The sequence below is a fragment of the Antechinus flavipes genome, chromosome 5 (assembly GCF_016432865.1).
Source record: "Antechinus flavipes isolate AdamAnt ecotype Samford, QLD, Australia chromosome 5, AdamAnt_v2, whole genome shotgun sequence".
Taxonomy (NCBI): domain Eukaryota; kingdom Metazoa; phylum Chordata; class Mammalia; order Dasyuromorphia; family Dasyuridae; genus Antechinus; species Antechinus flavipes.
This window is the reverse complement of record NC_067402.1, coordinates 215,206,814-215,227,571: the sequence shown is the minus strand read 5'-3', so window position 1 is coordinate 215,227,571 and position 20,758 is coordinate 215,206,814. Positions and strand designations below refer to the sequence as shown.

The following is a 20,758-nucleotide window of genomic DNA, read 5'->3' as shown; positions in this document are numbered from 1 at the left end:
GAGTGTTTAAGGAGATAGTAAAGGGAAAATGACTTTTTCTTCCAGCCATATTGAAAATAGCACAGTATCTTTAATCAAATCATTAATCATTTAATCAAATGCTTAAGTCATATTGGGGAGAGCAGTTTTTTTGTTGCTGTTCAGTCATGTCCAGCTGTTAGTTATTTGTGACCCCATTTGGGGTTTTCTTGGCAAGGAAAATGGAGTGATCTGCTATTTCCTTCTCTAGCCCAAGTACACAGTCAGTAAGTGTCTGAGACCAGATTTAAAATCGGGAAGATGCGTCTTTCAAGTCTTTCAATGACTTTGAGCTCAGCACTCTATCCTCAATGCCACCTGCCTGTCCTTGGAATCAATTTGGCTGCTGAAATTTATGGCTGTATTACTTTCTCCCATAGTACGGAATCATAAAAGAGTTTACAATTAGCATCAAATATAAAAACAGTCAAATCACCAATGATGTTAATTACTACGCTGTTTCCCAAATCACTTATCTATTGTAGGTGAGACTTCCTTTGACTAGGTTATAACTTCTATTCTGAATACTGTTTAGACCATTTTCTCTATTCTTCTTTTCAAGAATTAATATGTCAATATGATAGATATGACTAGATATAAATATACTCATATATATACATATATATTCTATATATGCATGCAGTACATATATGTGATATGCTACTAGAACAGAAGAGTAAAAATACATATGTATATATGTGTGTATATAGATACATATATGTATATTTAGAAAATATGCAAATATATTTATATAAGAACGTGTATGTGTGTGTATGTATGATTTGATAACTAAAAATTACATTAAGACTTTTGGAAAACCCTGTAAACACACATAAATATATACATATCTGAATTTATAAACACATATTAGATTAAAATTTGGGGGACAAAGCTTCAGCTAGTCTGAATAATAACCAAGTGTTGACATCTACATTATATGTAATTTCCCTAGAGACTTTACTCCAAAATTACTAATTGCCTAAGCCTTTGAGAATGAACTAGCCCAGGGAGAGATCTAACTTTGCCTTTCTTTGCTCCTTACAAGAACTAAATAAAGTTCAACATTTTGCTGCAATTTTTTTTCTCCAACCAAGTATTATTATCTTAGATTTTCCAGAGTAGCTTCAAAACTTTAATAACAGGTTATCTATCAATGCAGTGACTATCGTAGCAACCTCAATAAGAGTCATGTATAAGAATAGAATAAGGGAGCAGAAGCAATTGAAGATTAGAGGCATAATATGAGAGACCTGTGCTTCTTTAGAGTTCAAACCTGAGATCTACATATACTTTTGAATTTTCCACTCCTTCCCAATACTGCTACCTTCCTTTTATTGATTTCCAAGTCTCTTTCCATATTTCCTTACTCCTACCCCTTACTCCTTTCAGGAGATATTGCTATACTTCATAAAACACCATTTTCCTGTTATTTTTATATCAGGTCTCTTTGCTCCAATGTTTGTTCATATTCAGTTAATACAATTCCCACCTAAGCCCTGGCATTCCCTTAGGTGAGAATTCTCCATATCTAACTACTCAGATCCAGAGAAAAATACTTTTCTCTTGCCATCTTTATGTCATAATTCAGTCAAACATTTGGAGTTCTTTTGGTTGCCAAATGGAATTGAAAAAACTGATAATACATTTTCCACTTAAAAGGCTCTATAATATAAGTGCACAGAATGCTTATAGTTCAATCTTTGCTTTGAAAATCTGTTCTTTGAGTCCTCATTTGGGGAAAAAAAGGTGTTGGTAGGTGGAATAGATGACTATTCTTCTGGTTTTAAATCCATACTAATATTAACTTACAAAAGAAATAGTTGTCCATATCTAACATATATAGGACTGCTTGCCATCTAGGGGAGGGGGTGGAGGGAAGGAGGGGAAAAATCGGAAGAGAAGCGAGTACAAGGGATAATGTTGTAAAAAAAATTATCCTGGCATGGATTCTGTCGATATAAAGTTATTATAAAATAAAATAAAATATTAAAAAAAAGAAATAGTTGTCATTAGATATTTCTTATATATGTCTCATCTTTCAGAATTGACAGTTGTATTAATTAGTCATATCAGAGCACTTGGAGTATTACACAACTTTTTTTCTCATTCTTGTTTTTCTCCTCTAACTTGGTGTTGATTTTTCACTTCTGCTCTCATTACTCATCTGGAACTGACTTTTGAATGAGTAAACATTTATTTACTCTCTTTAATATAAAGCCCATTTAATTTTTCTTTTATCATAATGGATTTTTTTTGCCTTGTCTTATACCTTCTGATGCTCTTCTTAAAGGGAAATATTCATGTAAAAGAAATGAATAGTTTTTTATTGATCTCTTCATTTTTACCTCTTTTGTTTTTAAGACTAAATCATATTTTTCCAATGTATTCCATCTTCCTTTATGCCTCACTTCAGATTGGAGACATCAATTACCTTGACATCATTTAGGAGATCTTGCCAATTTCTTAATAGAATTTCATTACTTCTTCAGTCTTTGCAACAGATGTTGTCATATAGAATGTGATGATCATGATAGTGATCTTTTTTTTGCTTATAATCATCATGAATATTTCAAGGAAAAATGGCTAAAAATTCTGGAAAATAATTTAATTCAACAGAAAAATTAATTCAAGTCATTTACTAAATGCTATTGTTGTTCCCAAAAACAAACCCCAAAATCTGAAATAGTTTTCGGAAAAAAATTGTTAGATCATCTGGAAGAAAGAACACCAGAAAGAAGGGGTAGCTTTCTTCCAGATTCTGGAAAGGATACACTATATAGAATTTTGACAAAAATATTATTACACATGAATCATATGAAGGAAATCCAAAACAAAAACTTGAATGAGCTCAAAATAAATCCTGGGTGTGGAAAGTCAAGACAAGAATATTTTGAGTAGATTCTGGACTGGAGAATCCACAATTCCTTATAACCATCTACAGCATTCCTAAAAAAACATTACTGAGGCTGGGACAAAATTTTGGAGGTAGATAGTCTCCTAGCAGGTAAAGTGAGGTCATACAATATTAAGAAGTGGTAAATAATCATCCATGCTACAGAGGTTTCAGTATTTGCTAATCAGTGTGAATGTGAAAAAGAAAATCAAGGAATTCTAGGAATTGAAAGAAAATATCAGGAATCTGTTCTTATCCATACCCGAAAAGAGTTTCTAATATAACTATATGGTCATCAACCTGTAATGGTCATTGAGCTTCCACTGGAAGACTGTCAAAAATAGGCCATTCTCCTAAGGATTCCTAAGTCCTAAGAATGGACCTTAGAGAATAGGTCCATTCTATTTTTACACTATTCTAGTTTGAAGAAGTTTTTCTTGACATCAAGACTAAATTTGTCTTTATAATTGTCATCTATTAAACCTGCTTTTCTCCTCTAGATTTAAGTTGAATGAACTAAGTTGGTCTTTCACACAAGAGCTATTCAGTTACTAGAAGAATGCTATCATGTTGTCTTCATCTTCTTGAGTTTCCTTTTCTCTTGGCCAAATGTTCCCAATTTCCTCAACAGTTCTCCATATGAAATGAGCTCAGATCATGACATTATTGTGGTTGATCTCATCTCTATAATCTCTAGCATGACAATAAACTTTATAAGATACATTATTCAGAACTGAACAGCAAAAATCCAAATGTGGTCTGCCTGGATAGAATACAGAGATCATCACCTTCTCCTATCTGAAAGCTATATCCTTCTTAATACTGCTTAAGATAACATGAGATTTTTGGGGGTGCTACATCCTGCTTCTGGTTTGTGTTTACACTAGAACAAACTTTCTCAAATCTTTTTTTTTTTTTTTTTTTGGTGGGGGAGACCAACTTCTCTCTAAGTATGTTTTGTCTTATACAGTATTATTTTTAAATCCCTAAAGTAAACTTTACATTCTATTGGGTGTCATATTATTAAATTCAGCCTAATTCTTTAGTCTAGCAAAAGATTTTCAAAATAGTCCCTACCCTAATTAATAACTACTTTTATATACATTTATATACATATGTCATAAATATACCTTTATATACTATATGTACTATGTAATATCCATGTGAAAACATATATGTATATATCACATACTCATCTGTGTACGTGTTCCAAGTAGCATATGTGTGTATACATATAGGTATGTATATGCATATACTTTTCTTTTCATATATAAATATATATATATATTCACATGCACACATATATTAAAGTTTCAAAGTGGCATCTAACTGAATCTTTAGGAAAGTTAGGAATTCTAAGAAAGGTGCGAGATACATGTTCAGGGAATCAGGAGATGATTTTTTGAAAATTCAAGCCAATAGGAAATAAATTAAATATGTACACAGAAGATAGAATATTGAATTTCTTCCTATCTTTAAGAAAATTGTACACTTCCACTTATTTCCCCAATTTTTTTATGTAGCCTGGCTTCATTTATAGTGAGAATATAAGTATCCTTTATCATAATAATAGCTAACATAAAGTGCTTTAAAGTTTGCAAAGCACTGTGTGTTTGTATGTGTGTGTGTAAAACCTTTGTCTTAAAGTCCTTTGGGATGAGATTTTTCTCATTGGTGGAGATTAATTATTCAATAATCTAAGTCTGTGAAAGTGGTGGAGTTGGCTGAACTCAAAAGAGAAGATAATCTATACCTGAATTCTTTCTGGGAGAAGCTGCTGAAGGCAAAAGCTCTGGGAACATGTGGAAAGTAGTTTTCTCTCACTGATTTGCTATAGAAGAGTCTTTGGAGAATTTCCTGTTTGGATGAGATTTGGGACTTTCTTTTTTGGTTGAGTTGAATACCTCATTTCCAGTGTCAGAGCTCATTTACTTTGTGAATTGCCTGGTATATTCTCATATGCATAACTTCTTTGATTTCTGATTTCTATAAGCTTGGATAAATTGATTTTTCTTCTTTGTTATTTGGTAGGTGTGTTCTTTATATAATTGTCATTTTGATGGAAAAGGAGTCAAGCCTGGAATATATGGCTTGGGGGATTCTTTTCCCATGAAGGGAGAGCAATCAGGAGCTCAGCTTGAATCTAAAAATTATTTCCTCTACATTTACAGTATTTATGGAGGGAAGGAGTAGAAAGATATATTTCTAGCCCAGTGTTCTCTTTCTCTGAGGAGAGCATAATGGTCTATCTTTGGCCATTTTTTGCTCAGAGAAAGGTTAGGAAAGAAGTTTCTAGAAGTAACCTATATTCAGTCCAGTAGAATAATATAGGAAAAGAAAAGCTCATTGACAATTATTATCACTAAAATAATGTAACAATTTAAATCTCCTTATCTTGTAGACAAACTTTTACTGATCTTTACTGAATAAAGTATTCAGTGGATAATTCTATAGGATAATGATTTATGCATAATAATTCTGCCTATGTCAGTTATTTTAAGGGCCCCTTCAATTTTTCATTTGAATGAAAATTGTAATTAAAATTTTTTATACTTGGATCTCTAGTTAGAAGATGTGGTGTTTTTCTTCTTTAAAATATAATGGTTCTCTGTGGGAGCAAGTTTCTTGGGGAAGTTTTCTGGAGGCAGCCTTAGTTTCAGTTAAAAGTAATAATCACTCCAAATAGCTGATAAAAGTTCAAATGTTTATTTCTTATCTCTTTCCTTGGACCTGGTTATCTCTCTGCTTGGTTCCAGAAGCTCTTGCAGATTGTCCCTTGCTTCCGCCTCTGCTTTCTTCAGCCTCCAGCCAACACAAAGGTGGAAGATAGAATGAATCTGACTTCGCCTCTGAGTGAGGGCTTCTCTCTGAACTCCCTTGCCGCTCACCTCTCAATCTTTTCAGCTGAACTAACTTGACTGGCTCAACGAAGCTCTATTTATGCTCCTTCTCTGAGAGTGGGATTGTGGGATCCGAGAGTGGGATTATGGGTTTCTTCTCAGAGTGCTCTCTGGCACCTAAGAGCTTCTTGCTTATATGAGCTCTGTAAAGGTGTGAACACAAGCATTGTTTCCATCAGTATTAGCGACTTATCACCTTGTAAGGATTAGCTCTAAGGTGTGAACCAATAAGTATTGTATCAATTCCATTGAGTTAACACTAGGATTCTAACAAAAAGGGATTTTGGAAATCACCTAATGTAGTACTCTTTTTTTTTTTTTTCAAATGAGAAAACTAAGGCTCAAAGAGGAAAAGTACTTGTTCAAAGCTACATAGCTAGTAAACAGCCTACTCAGTCAGGTTTTTTTTTTTTTTTTCACTTCAAATCTAGTGATCTTTCAATTCATATCACTGCTTATCCATTAAAATCGGTTTTAAAACAAAAATATGCTATGCAGTCTGTCTTCCATCTACCTTTCCCGTCTCATTTCATGTTATTTTTAAATTCACTTTTCATTTCAGTCAAATTGGCCTAGTTTTTATTTTTATACAATATCTATTTATATAAATGATCTTCCATCTTCCTTCTGCTTCTTAGAATCCTTCAATTATGTACCACCTCCTGTAGGAGGCATGTTTTGATTCCCTCTGGATGCAAGCATTTTCCCTATCAAAGATATTATATCTATAATGTAGGAACATACATACATGTGTGTATATGTGCATATGACATGTAAATATGTGTGTTGCACACCATTTACATGTGTACAGATTATATCGACTAGTATTGGGATCAATAAATTTTGTGTGTGAGTGTATATGTGTATTATGGGCCCATTTTAGCAATTGGCTAAATCTTATGAAATCTTAAAACAATATTTTTAAATGTATAAAATAAAATACATAGGATTACAAAAGAAACCAAATATATTAAAATATTGTTGTCAAAATGTTTAAAATAAATTCACAGATCTCAAATTAGAAAGTTAGATATAATAGAATGTAAGCTCTATAAAGGCAGGTACTAGAGATACACAAACACACATACACTGTGTGTGTGCACATATGTATGTATATGCATAGACAATGCAGGTATGTACACATACTCACATACACATATGCATATGTGTTCATATATATTTACATTGCTTAATCTTGTACATAATTGATGATTGAGAAATGCTTTTAGTTGAATTGAATAATATGCTCATTAACTGAATTATTTAGATTAGGAATTCTTATGTCACTAGAAGGTGACATATGACTCAATAAAATCTTAAAATGCTGTTTTATTTTGGACTGTATCTGTATAAATACCTAAACTTTTTAGGAAGTTATAGAAGAATGATATATTGATGTAGCCAAGAATTTTCAGGTCTTTATTAAAAATTGGCCATTTTATTTTATTACACCATACTGCAGCTTTTAAATAGCAAATCAAGAATTTAAATTACTCTAAAAAGAAGAAAAAAAAAAAAAGAAACACACCAGGAACCCAAATTTCAAATCAATTTAAAATGACTCTTGGTATCAAAAATGTGCTTGCCTTTGAGATTTTAAAAGTATCATAATGAATAACAGCTTTACAGTTTAAGATCTTTATCCTTTAGAAAGCCTTGAGGATGCTAGACAAATTGCCTAACTTGGTTTATGTGAAGGAAATATCAATGGGTAACATATTGTGACTATTGTACGCAGCTGCTTGCAGAATTCTAGGAGGAATTCAAGTTAGAGCGTCAGAAGGTAGCAGGTGTCTTTGAATGTATCTTAGGTATTTTGGTTATGTAGTCTTTTTAGGTCAGGATCTCTGGCTATGTATCTATCTGGTGAATGCCATGATACTGAATATTAATTTTAATTATTAATTATTATTAATGATTACAACTTGAGCATTTTATACTTAGTTCAAGTCAAAAGTGGTTTGCTTCAGATAATAAGGTAATCAGATCTTACTACATGTAATAAACAAATAGTGCTTTTTATTCCTAGGGCTTTTACTGACTCAGTGTTCAGACAGTCCCAGAAACATATATTCTTATACTGTTAGCTTTTTCACACATACACAAAATGGAGATAATAATAATTATATGTGGTCAAAGATCATAGTTAAAATCAAACACTTTATATCTATTGAATTTTAAAGAAAATAAAAAGGATCATAGGGACTCAATCATATACTGCCCACCTCCCCCTCCAAAAAAAAAAAAAATCCCGAGATACATCTGCTTGTCAATAATTTTATACATATATGGATATCAGGTTACAAAGTAATACAGATTTTTAACTTATCTGCATTTATACTTTTAAATGACTTCCAGCTTTTATATCTTTTTTTCTGTTAACATTTGAGTTGAATTATATATTTGCTGTTAATGTTGGAGTAAGAAGAATACTTCTATGTTTCAACTTCTGCTACCATTTTAATGGCATGCACTATTATTCTATTTGAGTCTGCAGTTGAAGAGGTAACAATTCAGTAAGCTATGTATGAACAAGTTTTATGACCCTAACACATTCTGATCTTGACTCATCTCTCTTTAGATATATGTTGATACTAGGTTATAATTCATTTTTTTGTTGTTGTTGTTTCAAAAGTTCAAGGCTAATTATAACACATTTAGATATCTGCCATCATTTTTTATTGAGTCTTTCATTTTATTTCTGGTATGGAATTCCTTATTCTATTCATTTCTAGTTGAAAAAAATGTGTTTCCTTGCATTTTTCTACTTTCTCAATGTTCTCAATGTTTTTGTTCCTTTTTCACCACTCTCTAGTTTTATTGACATGCTGGGCAAATAGAAATCAATATTATGGATTTCATGTTATCTAAGTATATAGCTACAGACCAGGGCTTCTTAATTATTTTTCTTTTAGATAGTCTGGTAAAGTATATGGACTCCTCAGAATAATGTTTTTTAAATGCAAAAAGTTTCATATACATATATATGTATGTGTGTATGTAGTGACAAAAGAAACTGATTATTTGAAAAAACAGTTATCAGAATACTAAAGAAGGGAAAGGGACCTGTATGTGCCAAAATGTTTGTGGCAGCCCTGTTTGTAGTGGCTAGAAACTGGAAAATGAATGGATGCCCATCAATTGGAGAATGGCTGGGTAAATTGTGGTATATGAATGTTATGGAATATTATTGTTCTGTAAGAAATGACCAGCAGGATGAATACAGAGAGGCTTGGAGAGACTTACATGAACTGATGCTAAGTGAAATGAGCAGAACCAGGAGATCATTATACACTTCGACAATGATATTGTATGAGGATATATTCTGATGGAAGTGGATTTCTTTGACAAAGAGACCTAACTCAGTTTCAATTGATAAATGATGGACAGAAGCAGCTACACCCAAAGAAAGAACACTGGGAAATGAATGTGAACTATTTGCATTTTTGTTTTTCTTCCCAGGTTATTTTTACCTTCTGAATCCAATTCTCTCTGTGCAACAAGAGAACTGTTCAGTTCTGCAAACATATATTGTATCTAGGATATACTGCAACATATCTAACATATATAGGACTGCTTGCCATCTAGGGGAGGGGATGGAGGGAGGGAGGAGAAAAATTGGAACAGAAGCAAGTGCAAGGGATAATGTTGTAAAAAAAATTACCCTGGCATGGATTCTGTCAATATAAAGTTATTATTAAATAAAATTAAAAAAAAAAAGAGAGAGAATAGAAAAAAAAAAAGAAAAGAAAAAAAAAGGAAAAAAAGTTATCAGAATAGATATATATTTTTTAATTCATAGATCCCAGGTTAAAAACTTGCAATAAAAGGTACTATTTGTCATGGTATAATACAATAGAATTCATATTGGTTTAAAATCACATGTTCTATGGGAAACCAATATTGATGAAGCTATTATTTCCCATTGACACTCCGGGCCCAAAATGGTTACACCACAAATTCAGGTAAACTGTTGATAGGGAGGGAAAGAAATTGGATTCACATAACTCAAAATAGGAAGTAAATTTGAGGACTTTTTTTTTTTCTTACTTGCTCTTATCTTTTTTTCCCTTTCTTTCTTCCTTGTAATATAGGCCATTCTGATGATCACAGATTTTCCTTCTCTTATACTTTGGTAAGTGTGTCCTTATTTTCTTTTGGAATGATAATTGGTATCAGCTTGAGCACTCTGTAAATACTGGAATGCTTCTTCACAGTTTCATTTTCTGACACATTTAAAGACTGCTTTGCATGCTACCAGTATTTAAATGGCTGAAAGTCTCTAAAAGTGCATTGCTATTCTTTAAATAGACTTGGATGCTACTCACACAAATAACAAGGGCTTCCATGTCACCTTCAGTTACCAAAATGTCTTTAGGCATGCCAAGTATTTGTACTTGTGAAAGTTTTTCAAGGATTTTGTCCCTTTTACCACATGACTGACAGGTACTCTGAAGGTTATTTGGCAGTTTCTATTGAAAGTAAGTCTTGCCATGTATGAACAGCTTTAATTAACCACTTTTCATTTTGGCAACCTGAGCTTGATATTTTGAACATGTTGTCTAAAAGAGGATATTCTGGTACTTAGACAAAGTTCCTTCTGGAACCCTTCAGTTGCATGCTGAGCAATCTGATGGGAAGGTAACTATGTTGTTCAAAAATAACTTGGGAATTGGGGACAGAAAAAAATAAGAAGGCAACACTAGTTTATACATGGGCCTGTGTATATTAGGCCAAATTCACCCAATCATTTAGGAGTTTCTCAAAAAAAGGGAAATTTAGATTCATTGATTCAGTCAATTGACATTTATTAAGCAACTTCTACGTACCAAGCACTGTGCTGTACTATGTATTGATATATTAAAACAACAACAACACAATCACCCCTGACTTTTAGGGACTTGTTACTCAGAGGAATAACATATACATTGATCTATATATAAAGTTATTTGTGAACATTTTTCTTTCTCCAATAGAATGTGAGATCAAGAACTGTTAATGATTTTGTTTGTATTGCTAAGTAGCTAGCATAGAGTCCAGCAAATAGTAAGTGTTTAATTAACATTTATTGGTTATTTTGATATACAAAGTAAATCCAAATAATTAGGAGTAATAACTAGAGTTGTTAGGGAAAGTATTTTGTAGAAGGTGGATCCTGAACGAACCATTAGAAAGAATTGGGGAGTTCCAGAAATAGTCTTGGATAGGGAGGGAATTCCAGGCATAGAAGGGGGAATACATGTGCAAAGAAATGGAGGTAGGAGAAGAAATGGCATGGGATGGAATAATGAACAGATTGAGTTGGCTATAAAGAAGGGTTTGTTATGGGGATTAATATGCAATAAGCCTGGAGGTAGTTTTGGATGAAACAGAGTATTTGTATTATCTTATATCTAATAGGAAGTAACTTAATCTTCCTAAGTAGGGGAATGTTATGGTTAACATGATGTTTAAGAATATTAATTTGGAGGCTGGGTGGAACTGAAGTAGAAAGCATGCCAAATTTAAATGAAATTGGGAATTATTTTAAAAATAAATAAAAATAGAGGCAGCTGGGTGGTACAGTGGGTAGAGTACCAGCCCTGAAGTCAGGAGGACCTGAGTTCAAATTTGATCTCAGACACTTAACACTTCCTAGCTGTATGATCCTGGGCAAGTCACTTAATCCCAATTGCCTCAGCAAAATAATAATAATAATAAAATAAATGAATAAATAGAAATACAATAAGACATAGATAATGCTGACATATGGTGTTCTAAGCCATTATTTATCTGATAATTCAGTGGCTCCATTTTTATTTGAGTTTAACACTACTGGTATATAGGATAGATTGAAAAGGATAGAGACTTGTGACAAGAATATATATTGAGAGGATATTTAAGATACTTACAAGGGTATATTTGGGGTACATTTGAAGTGAAAAACACGATGAGATCCTGAATCTGGATAGTGTGCATAGAAAGAAAGAAACAGATTAAAAGGTATTATAGAAATAGAATCAAGAAAATATAGCAGCTGATTATGTAAGGTATTAGAAGAGAGTAAAGTGTCAAGCTCTTTTAAATTGCTCTTTTAAAAAAAGGAAGTTAGAAAGAGGAAAAATAGATCATTTCCCTTTTACAGATGAAGAAACTAAGGCTCAATTTAATTGCTTGATTGTTTAATAACATATAGCTAGTAAGGAACATAGATAGATTTCAATCTCAAGGTCTTAACTCCAAATTCAATGCACTTTCCATTTCACCACATTGACTATACAATGCTTGGGGTAGCCAGGTGGCCCAGTGAATAGAATACCAGTCCTGAAGTCAGGACTACCTGAGTTCAAATGTGATCTCAAACACTTAACACTTCCTAGCTGTGTGACCTTAAGCAAGCCACTTAACCCCAACTGCCTCAGCAAAGAAAAAAGAAAAAACAAACATACTCTCTGAATACACAATGCTTATTGTAGTCTTATTCTAAATAAAGCAGAATACTAAGCATTTTGATTGTTAACTATGTGCCAACCACTGTAATTAAATATGTACTTGCCCTCAAGGAATTTATAGTATAATGAAGGAAATGCAATCTATATAAAAAAAACCCAATAACATAAATAGGAGATATGTATATAGATAGATGGATATGTGTGTGTGTGTATAAACATATATATATATATATATATAGAAAGAGAGAGAGAGAGAGAGAGAGATTTATAAAATGGGTGTGTGTGTGTGTGTGTGTGTGTGTGTGTGTGTGTGTGTATGAAATAGAAGGTAACCTTAGTGGGAAGAGTTTTAGGAATAAGAGGAATGGAAAGATCTCTCTACAACATGTGATATTTGAGGTGAGTCTTGAAGGAAGCCAGAGAGTCTAAAAAGTAGAGATGAAAAGGGAAATATGGAATACAACTAGTACAAAAGCATGGGAATAACAGATAAAATATCTTATGTGAGGAACAACAAGTAGACCAGTGAAGCTGTACTAAAGTGTGTGTGAAGGGCAATAAAAAAACAAGGAAACTGTCTAGATAGGAAGGGCCTGTCTGGAAAGAGTTTTAAACAAAGGACTTCCTGTTTGATCCTAGAGATTATAGGAGATACCAGTTCCATTGAATGAGGATAATCACATGGTCAAACCCACCTTTAGGGAAATCACTTTGGCAGCTTTGGGGAGAGAGGGACTGGAGGAGTGGGGGAGGTTAGATTGGAGCGAGGAGAGATCTGAGCCAAAGAAACCAATCAGAAGCTTATAGCAATAATCTATCTAGACAAGAGGTGATGAGGGTCTGAAATGGATGGTGGCTGTGTGAATGGAAAGAAGGGAATGTATAAAGGATGTTGTGAAACAAGGAAAAAAGAAAGAACATTTTAGAATGTGCTGATTTTATTTGAACAATATAATATACAATAAAAAAATATATGCTATACAATAGACACATACATATTTGCATACAAGTATGTATGTTGCATGTATGCATACATTATATACATGTAATATGCATGTATTGCACTGTAGACAAAACTGTCTTCTCTGTGTGTATATATACATATACATATATACCCATGTATCCTTTAATACTTTATAAAATTATGTTATCAAAGAATTGTTTTAAAATAAATCTCTATGATTATTATCAGTAAATGTTTCATTTGTACAACTATTTTATATATCTATAAACCTAGGGCAGCATAAAAATTTCTCAGGCTAAAAGGGGTTGCTAGTAGAAAAAAAATTAAGATTATATATTATATATATGGCATAGTCATAAACCATATTCTATCATAAATTAAGCATTTAAATAAATGTCCATTTTTTCTCTTTGGAAAATCCTGAAAGATATCATGTTGCCTTAGGGAGAGTAGTGTCATGCTCACAGTTGCAGAGAAAACAATTTTGGCAACAATGTTATTGAGCTTCTAGTTTACTAACTTTATGATCATGGGTAATCCACTTATCTCTCTCTCTGCCTCAGCTTCCTCACTTTTAAAATAAGGTGCCTATAGTCAGCAAGATCTATTATAGTTTATGAGAAAAATGAGAAATATATATATATATATATATATATATATATATATATATATATATTACAAGCATTAAAGTACTACATGAATCCAAACTATCATCAGCAATACCCACTCTAAGTAGCAAAACAGGCCCAAGGAAGATTCATTTTAAAGACAAACATTTAAATTTTAGTTAATGGGAATCAAATGTCCCAACTTAAAAAAAAAAAAACCCATAAACTCTGCTACCTTGGGTAAGTCACTCTCTGGGTCTCAGTCATCTGCAAAATGAGGGAGTTAGACTTAAAGGATTCTCAATTCCTTTATAATTCCAAATCTATGCTCTTAAGATTCCATAATCCGATAAATTTACTTTGAACTTTTTTTTTTTAGGAATAATTCTATTTTTAACACTAATAGAATGGGTTAGATAAATATTATCTCATACTTTGATTGCATGTGTCTGAAACATGTCTGTTTGCAGCAAGTAAAGTTTAATTGAATTTTATTTAGGTTTCAACAAAAAGGCCTTTTACATAGAACTAGGGAACAGATAATAGAAGGGAAAAGATGTATTAAACCTAATGGTGCTTTTGACTGGGAAATCATCTTGAATCAACATTGGGATAGACGACATGGTAGTGTTATGGAATGGCATGGCTTTTGCATTGAAGGATCTGGCACTTGTGTTTTATGGACAAACCTTTCCTATCCGGGTCTTATTTGTGTAGTGAAAGAATCAGGCTAGCGTTTTCTCAGCTTTCTTCCATCTGTAAATTCTAAGCATACAAGACGTTTGTCTGAGATCTTTTACCTTCCAGCTTCTTTGCATAGAAAAGCTAGTTATTTTCATTTTCATCTGTAAGTCAGTAAAGTTTTAGAGATTTTGCCCCAGGATGCTGATTTAGCATGAGGCAAATGTAAATAAATAATTTTAAAAATACACGTGCAGGAAACCTGTTGCTCTAATCGTAGCACATAACTTTAGACCACATCCTTTTCCTGTAATCTTCCTCCCACCTCTCTCATGCTTTTCTTTATTTTTTTTTTGTTTTAACCTGAGATTATATATGCGTGTGTGTATGCATATGTATATAATACATACGTATATGTATTTATATATATGTGTGTACATATGTATATGTATATATAAAAGTCCTAATGCTTTTGTTTTTTATAATTATTTCTTGTTATTACTTCCCTTTCAAAAGCATCTCCCTTGTAACAATAAAACAGTTAGAAAAAGCAGGAAGCAATATAACTATATCTTATAATCTATGCAACCACCTTTATTGAGAAAAGGGAATTATATTTCAACACCTCTCATTTCTCCTTCAGTCACCCCTTCGCATTCCCTTCTCCCTGTGATCTCCCTTAAGAGCATTGGACCTTAGTCACATTTTCATTTTCTCTTTGTGACATGACTATATTCCCTTTGTTAACAGAAACAAAACTGATAGTTGTAGGGCTTTTGTATGGCTTTGCCTGCCACAGCTCCCTAGCCATTACTTCATTTTGTTGTCTGAACTAGAGATTACATCCTACAGAATTTAACTCTTTCATCTCCATCATATTTTTCCTGCAGTCATTATTTGTGCAGTGTCCTCTCTGTGTATATATTGTCATTGTTGAGTGCCTGAAATTTCTATCACATTCAGCCAGGACACTACAACAATGCTTTGCTTCAATCCCTGGACATCTCCTCATCAGCTTCCTTGTCTCCAATGTACCTTTTTGGCTTTCCTATATTTCCAATTCTGGAACCACAATCAATACTTATATTGCTTCTGGAAAAGGGCTATCATTTTACTCCCTTCTGGATTTACTCACTGTTCCTATTACTTTCCAAATCCTTTTGTACCACCCCTTATATACTGACATTTTTTAAATTAGACTATAAGCTTCTTGAGTTTGGGAGTCATTGTTACTTTTTTATTTGTACCCAAGGTGTTTAATACAGTTTTAATACATGCTTTTTATCCATAATCTCATTTGTTCCTCACAACAACCCTGTATGATGAATATATATACATTTTTTCATTTTTAAATATTTTTTTTGTGGTGAGTCTTAAAAATGTTACTATTTCCATTTAACAGATGAGAACACTGAGACTGAGAATTTAGATGATTTATTCAAAGCCCCTCAGGCACTATGTGTAGCACCCTATCCACTAAGGTCATCTAGCCGATCCTCTCATGTCAGTTTACTTCCTTTGCCCACTTCCTGTTATCTTTTTATATTCCTATAATTACTCTTTCTTAAGATCATGTTTTCCTTTGTGCCTTTCCTCCTTCTCCAGTTAAGCCTGCCAATACAGAGCTCCAGGGAGTTGTGCCCCAATAGAAGTCATCACCTTTCAAGTCCCTCTGTACTTTCTCTAGGGTCCCCAAAGCCTAGCTACTAAGCTCTTCAGAAACAAACATATCTTTCCCCTTGTCTCATTAGTTAATACAAAGGCTAGCCATTTTTATACCTATTATGCTCCAAAGTAGCTCTGTTGACAGTTCTAGAAATGGTGGAATGTATGGTACAATAAGCATAGAGAACTTTAAATCAATCTAGCCCTATCTCCATTTTATAGGTGAATACTTTGAGACTCAGAGAGATTAATTATTGCTTAAGGTCACACAGGTCATGAATAATAGAGCTAATATTTAAATTCAAAGTGTATGTCTCTAAATTTAGGACATTTTGTCTAACGATTACCTTGTCTTTTCACAAAAATGAGGAGAAAAAGTGGGGTTTTGTTGGGAAATCCATAGGCAGACATTATCAGAGATATGTTTCTTTGCCCTAGATTATAATGAGTTACTTAATTAACTGAAAAGATAGGAATGAATACTACCATATAGCCATCAGGAGAGAAAAATAATAACATTATTTACATAAAACTTTATGTTACTGAATAATACTTCAGTTAGTCATTTAGGCAATCAGTTGATAAGAATTTATTGATACTTACTATTTCTACTTCATTGTGTGTGTGTGTGTGTGTGTGTGTGTGTGTGTGTGTGTGTGTATACACATACATATACACAGTTAATGTGCACACACACAGAGGCAATCTCTTTTTTCCCCCGCATACATACATATGCAGATGTGTGTGTATATATGTATACATACATATACATCTATCTATGTTTATGTCATATATAGATAGATGGATAGATAATAGATTTATCTGTATTATTATGTGTATTATCCATTATTAGTATTATCTATCCATCTATCTAGTTCTTGCCCCCAAGAAGTTTGTAATATTATAAGGAATTATATGTAAATAATTATATATATAAAACTATATATGTAAAATAACAATTATATGTAAATAACTATGTATATGTAGAAGATGTATACAGAGTCAATGAAGATAATGAAAGGAAAAGACTTTGGGGCAATGGGCAGAGAAATGCCTCATGCAGAAAGGGAGTTGAGCTTGAAGGAAGTCAGAAAACTGAGATGTAACAATGAGGAGGCAGAGCTTTGCCCACATGGCCAGTAGACATTACAAAGGCAAAGAGAGTTTTGAAGGAGGAACAACAAACAATCCAAGATAACTGAGTTACACATTATATGGAAGAGACTAAGATATACAAATAATGCAAAGATAGGAAGGAACCAGGTAAAGCTTTTAAATGTCACAGAGAGAAATTTGTATTTGATTCTGAAAGGAATTGGGACAGGCTAGAGTTCAGTAAGAGGTGGAGTGGGAGAAGACAGTGATAAGATTGGATCTATTCTTTAGGAAAATCTCCTTAAAAGCTTAATGTAGAATGGGTTGGAGACTTAAAGCAAGGAAATCTATCAAAAGGATATTGCAACAGCCCAGGCTAGTGGAAATAAAGATGTTAACTAGAATTATGTCTTTGTAAGCAAAGTATGTGTGTGTGTACATATTACATATATAAAACGTGTATGTACACAATATATACATATATGAACATTTTTATTGGCAAAATTGGAAGTATATTGTTTATGAGATGAGTGAGAATGAAGAGCTGAAAATGATATCGAGGCTGTGGAGGCTGACTGGGGAGGATGCCCTTCATAGTTGTAAAAATTTCTGAAGAAGGGGAAGTTTGAGAGGAATATGATTAATTTTGTTTCAACTTGTTGAATTCAGAGTACCTATAAGGAAATTTAGTTTGAGTTGCATGATTAGCTCAATAGAGAGACTATAATTGAATTTAAAGGCCAACAAATTATTGCACAATGATGATACTTGAACCAATGGGAGATAGATGGGAGATAATTGAGAAAGGGTGTCAAGTACAGAGCATAGAGAGACAAACATTTAGTGCGTGCAAGAATGAGGAACCAGAAAAGGAACTGAAAAGAAATGGTCAGACAGAGAACAATGTTCACAGTTCTATAATGTTAATGTCATGAAAACCTTGATAAGAGAGAGTATCCAGAAATTGATAGTGTCAAATGTTTAAAAGAAAAGATAGGGATTGAAAGAAGACCATAGATTAAGCTAGTCAATCGGCTCTTAATAATTGTTGAGAAGCCAGCTTGAGTAGAATAATGAGGTGGGAAATCAGATTGTAGAGTGTTATAAAGACAATGAAAAGAGAAAAGGTAGAATCACTGTTTAAAGATAGCTTTACCAATGATTTTGATAACAATAACAATAATTTAATATATAATGTTATATAATATATAATATAATGTTTATATATCAAAATATAATAATTATAACTAATAATAAAATAATAATAAAAGGTAGAAGTAGAGGATCATAATTAGTGGGGATAATTGGGTAAAGCTAGGGCTTTGTAAAGATGAAAAAGATATGGATATATTTCACTTCCATTTTCTCATTCTATAGCCCCGGAAGTATATATACTACAAAGAAGATTATCTTTACTTTACAGGTGAGGAAACTGATAGAACTGGCATTCATATTGAGATCATCAAATTTCTAGGCCAATGCTATTTTCACTCTATTGCCGGGTTATACCTTATAGCTACAGGCCCAAGCCCATGGAAGAGTTGTCTCATACAGATGGTCACCAGTTTCAGAAAGGTTTCTTAGCAGTAGAGCTATTATGGGAAATTTGAGTACTTCCCAAAACATGGGTTTATGAGTAATAATGACATTGCCAGTATGTAATAAACTCAGAAGCAAAGATTGTGGAGTATACAAATTTTAAACCATTAGAAAACAGCAACCTAGAATCTTTTGGGAATGGGGCGGGGAGGGGGGGACACTTGGAGTGGGAATATAACATATCCAATTATTTTTTGATAATTGTCATGTAACCAGGTAACAAGGATTGATGGGTTTGCTTGAAAGAATTTAGTAGAAGAAAGGTAACAACAGCAACAGATATTTTTAGATTGGAAATCTGATTCCATAAAGAATAACAAAAATAATATAGAATTTCAAAGCTAAAGAACAATTTAAAAGAATAGTATGTGTATGTGTGTGTATCTACGTAGATACCCATATACATATATGTATATATACATTAAAATATATATAAATATATATACAAAACAAAAGAGCACAGCTTTAAAAATATAATGCTGATAATTCTAAATTTCTATTTTTCCTGAAAATATTTATTTTAATATGTTGGTGTAATATAGCATTTGCAATGCACTTTATGTATATTTCATTTGTCATTCCAATTAATGTTTCCATATCATTTAATCTAGAGAACATTAAACTTTTATTTTTAATTTCCTATCTTTCCTTTTAAGGCAATCATGTAAAACTAAAGGACTACTAATCCATACTTAAAAGTATTTAAATATGCCCAGACATATTATTTTACAAAACAACCTATTACTATTATCTGTGTTCTATTGTCCAGCTTTTGAAACTGTAGTTTGCAATCCCACATGGGGTCTCATAACTGAACATGAGAGTCAAATAACTAAATGAGTTACAGCATAGAAGGCATATAATAAAATGTAATGGTTCCTAAAATAATTGACTCCTTTAGGCCATTATGATATTACTCTTTGATGTTATATATAAAATTATATATTTCTGAAATAGTTCCCAATTGCATTTTAATGTGGAAGTATAGGGGGCATGTTTTGATATCTCTGTTTTAAAAGACTTAAAAACATATATCCTAACATATATCTTTTAATTCTTTTTTTATCCAGATTCATCCAACTCATTTTTTATGCTTATTATATGATCACTTTAAAAGATAGGTTCTTAATTTGTTAGACTGTGAAACTCAGGTGTTTTTTATAGAATTTTTCTCTATTAAAAAAAATACCCTATTATTTCAGAGTATGAAGAAAAGACTTGCCCTTTACATATGGTGCTACATGTGATGTAGGTATGTGTATCATGACTAATTGCATTTTGAGCCTTTGGGCCTTTGTTTAATAGAACAAAAAGCCGAATGAATAATATAAATTACTCCGATATTGTTTGAAAAATTTGTGAAGGGGTTAATTTCTGTTAATGACAGTGATATGAAAGACCACAGAAGAAGTCAGCTCTCCTCCTACACCCTGGCAAAGTTCTAAAAAAGGACAACAAGGCAAACAGTGATTAAGAAAATCAAAGAGAAACCAAGATGAGCCCAGGACTTTACAAAAGGATGGAGAAGCTTGTGAATCCTGAGAAAAAAAATCCTATTTGGAAAGCCCAAATCTGATAATACATGTATGAATTGATGCAGAGTGAAGTGCTTAGAGTTAGAACAACAATTTATTTAATGAATACAGTCTTCTAAAGGAAAACCTCTATAAAAACCATCAAGACTAATCAATGATATAATGAGTTATGTTCCCAACACTAATGATGAAGCATGCTTTCTATTTTGTGTCAGGAAGATGATAGATTGTAGATTTAGAATGAAACATGCATTTTTAGAAATGACCAATATGTCCATTTGTTTTGCTTGCTTCTACTTATTTACTATAAGAGAAGATTTTCACTTAAGAGGCAAGGGAAATTGTGAAGGGAGCCAGGGTATAGTGATC

The 20,758-nt window shown here is 32.6% G+C and overlaps 1 protein-coding gene across 4 annotated transcripts in view; it reads left to right on the top strand.

The window, feature by feature from the left end:
* The window catches only part of SLC16A7 (solute carrier family 16 member 7), a 234,774-nt gene that overhangs the window by 50,484 nt on the left and 163,532 nt on the right, over positions 1–20,758 (top strand). For 3 of the 4 annotated variants that reach the window (XM_051962900.1, XM_051962899.1, XM_051962903.1), the window contains exon 2: positions 9,906–9,946. The gene's annotated coding sequence lies outside the window, so the exon portion shown is untranslated. Of the gene's footprint in view, positions 1–6,346; positions 9,947–20,758 lie in introns of those variants that run through there. The other variant, XM_051962901.1, reaches the window with a different exon arrangement.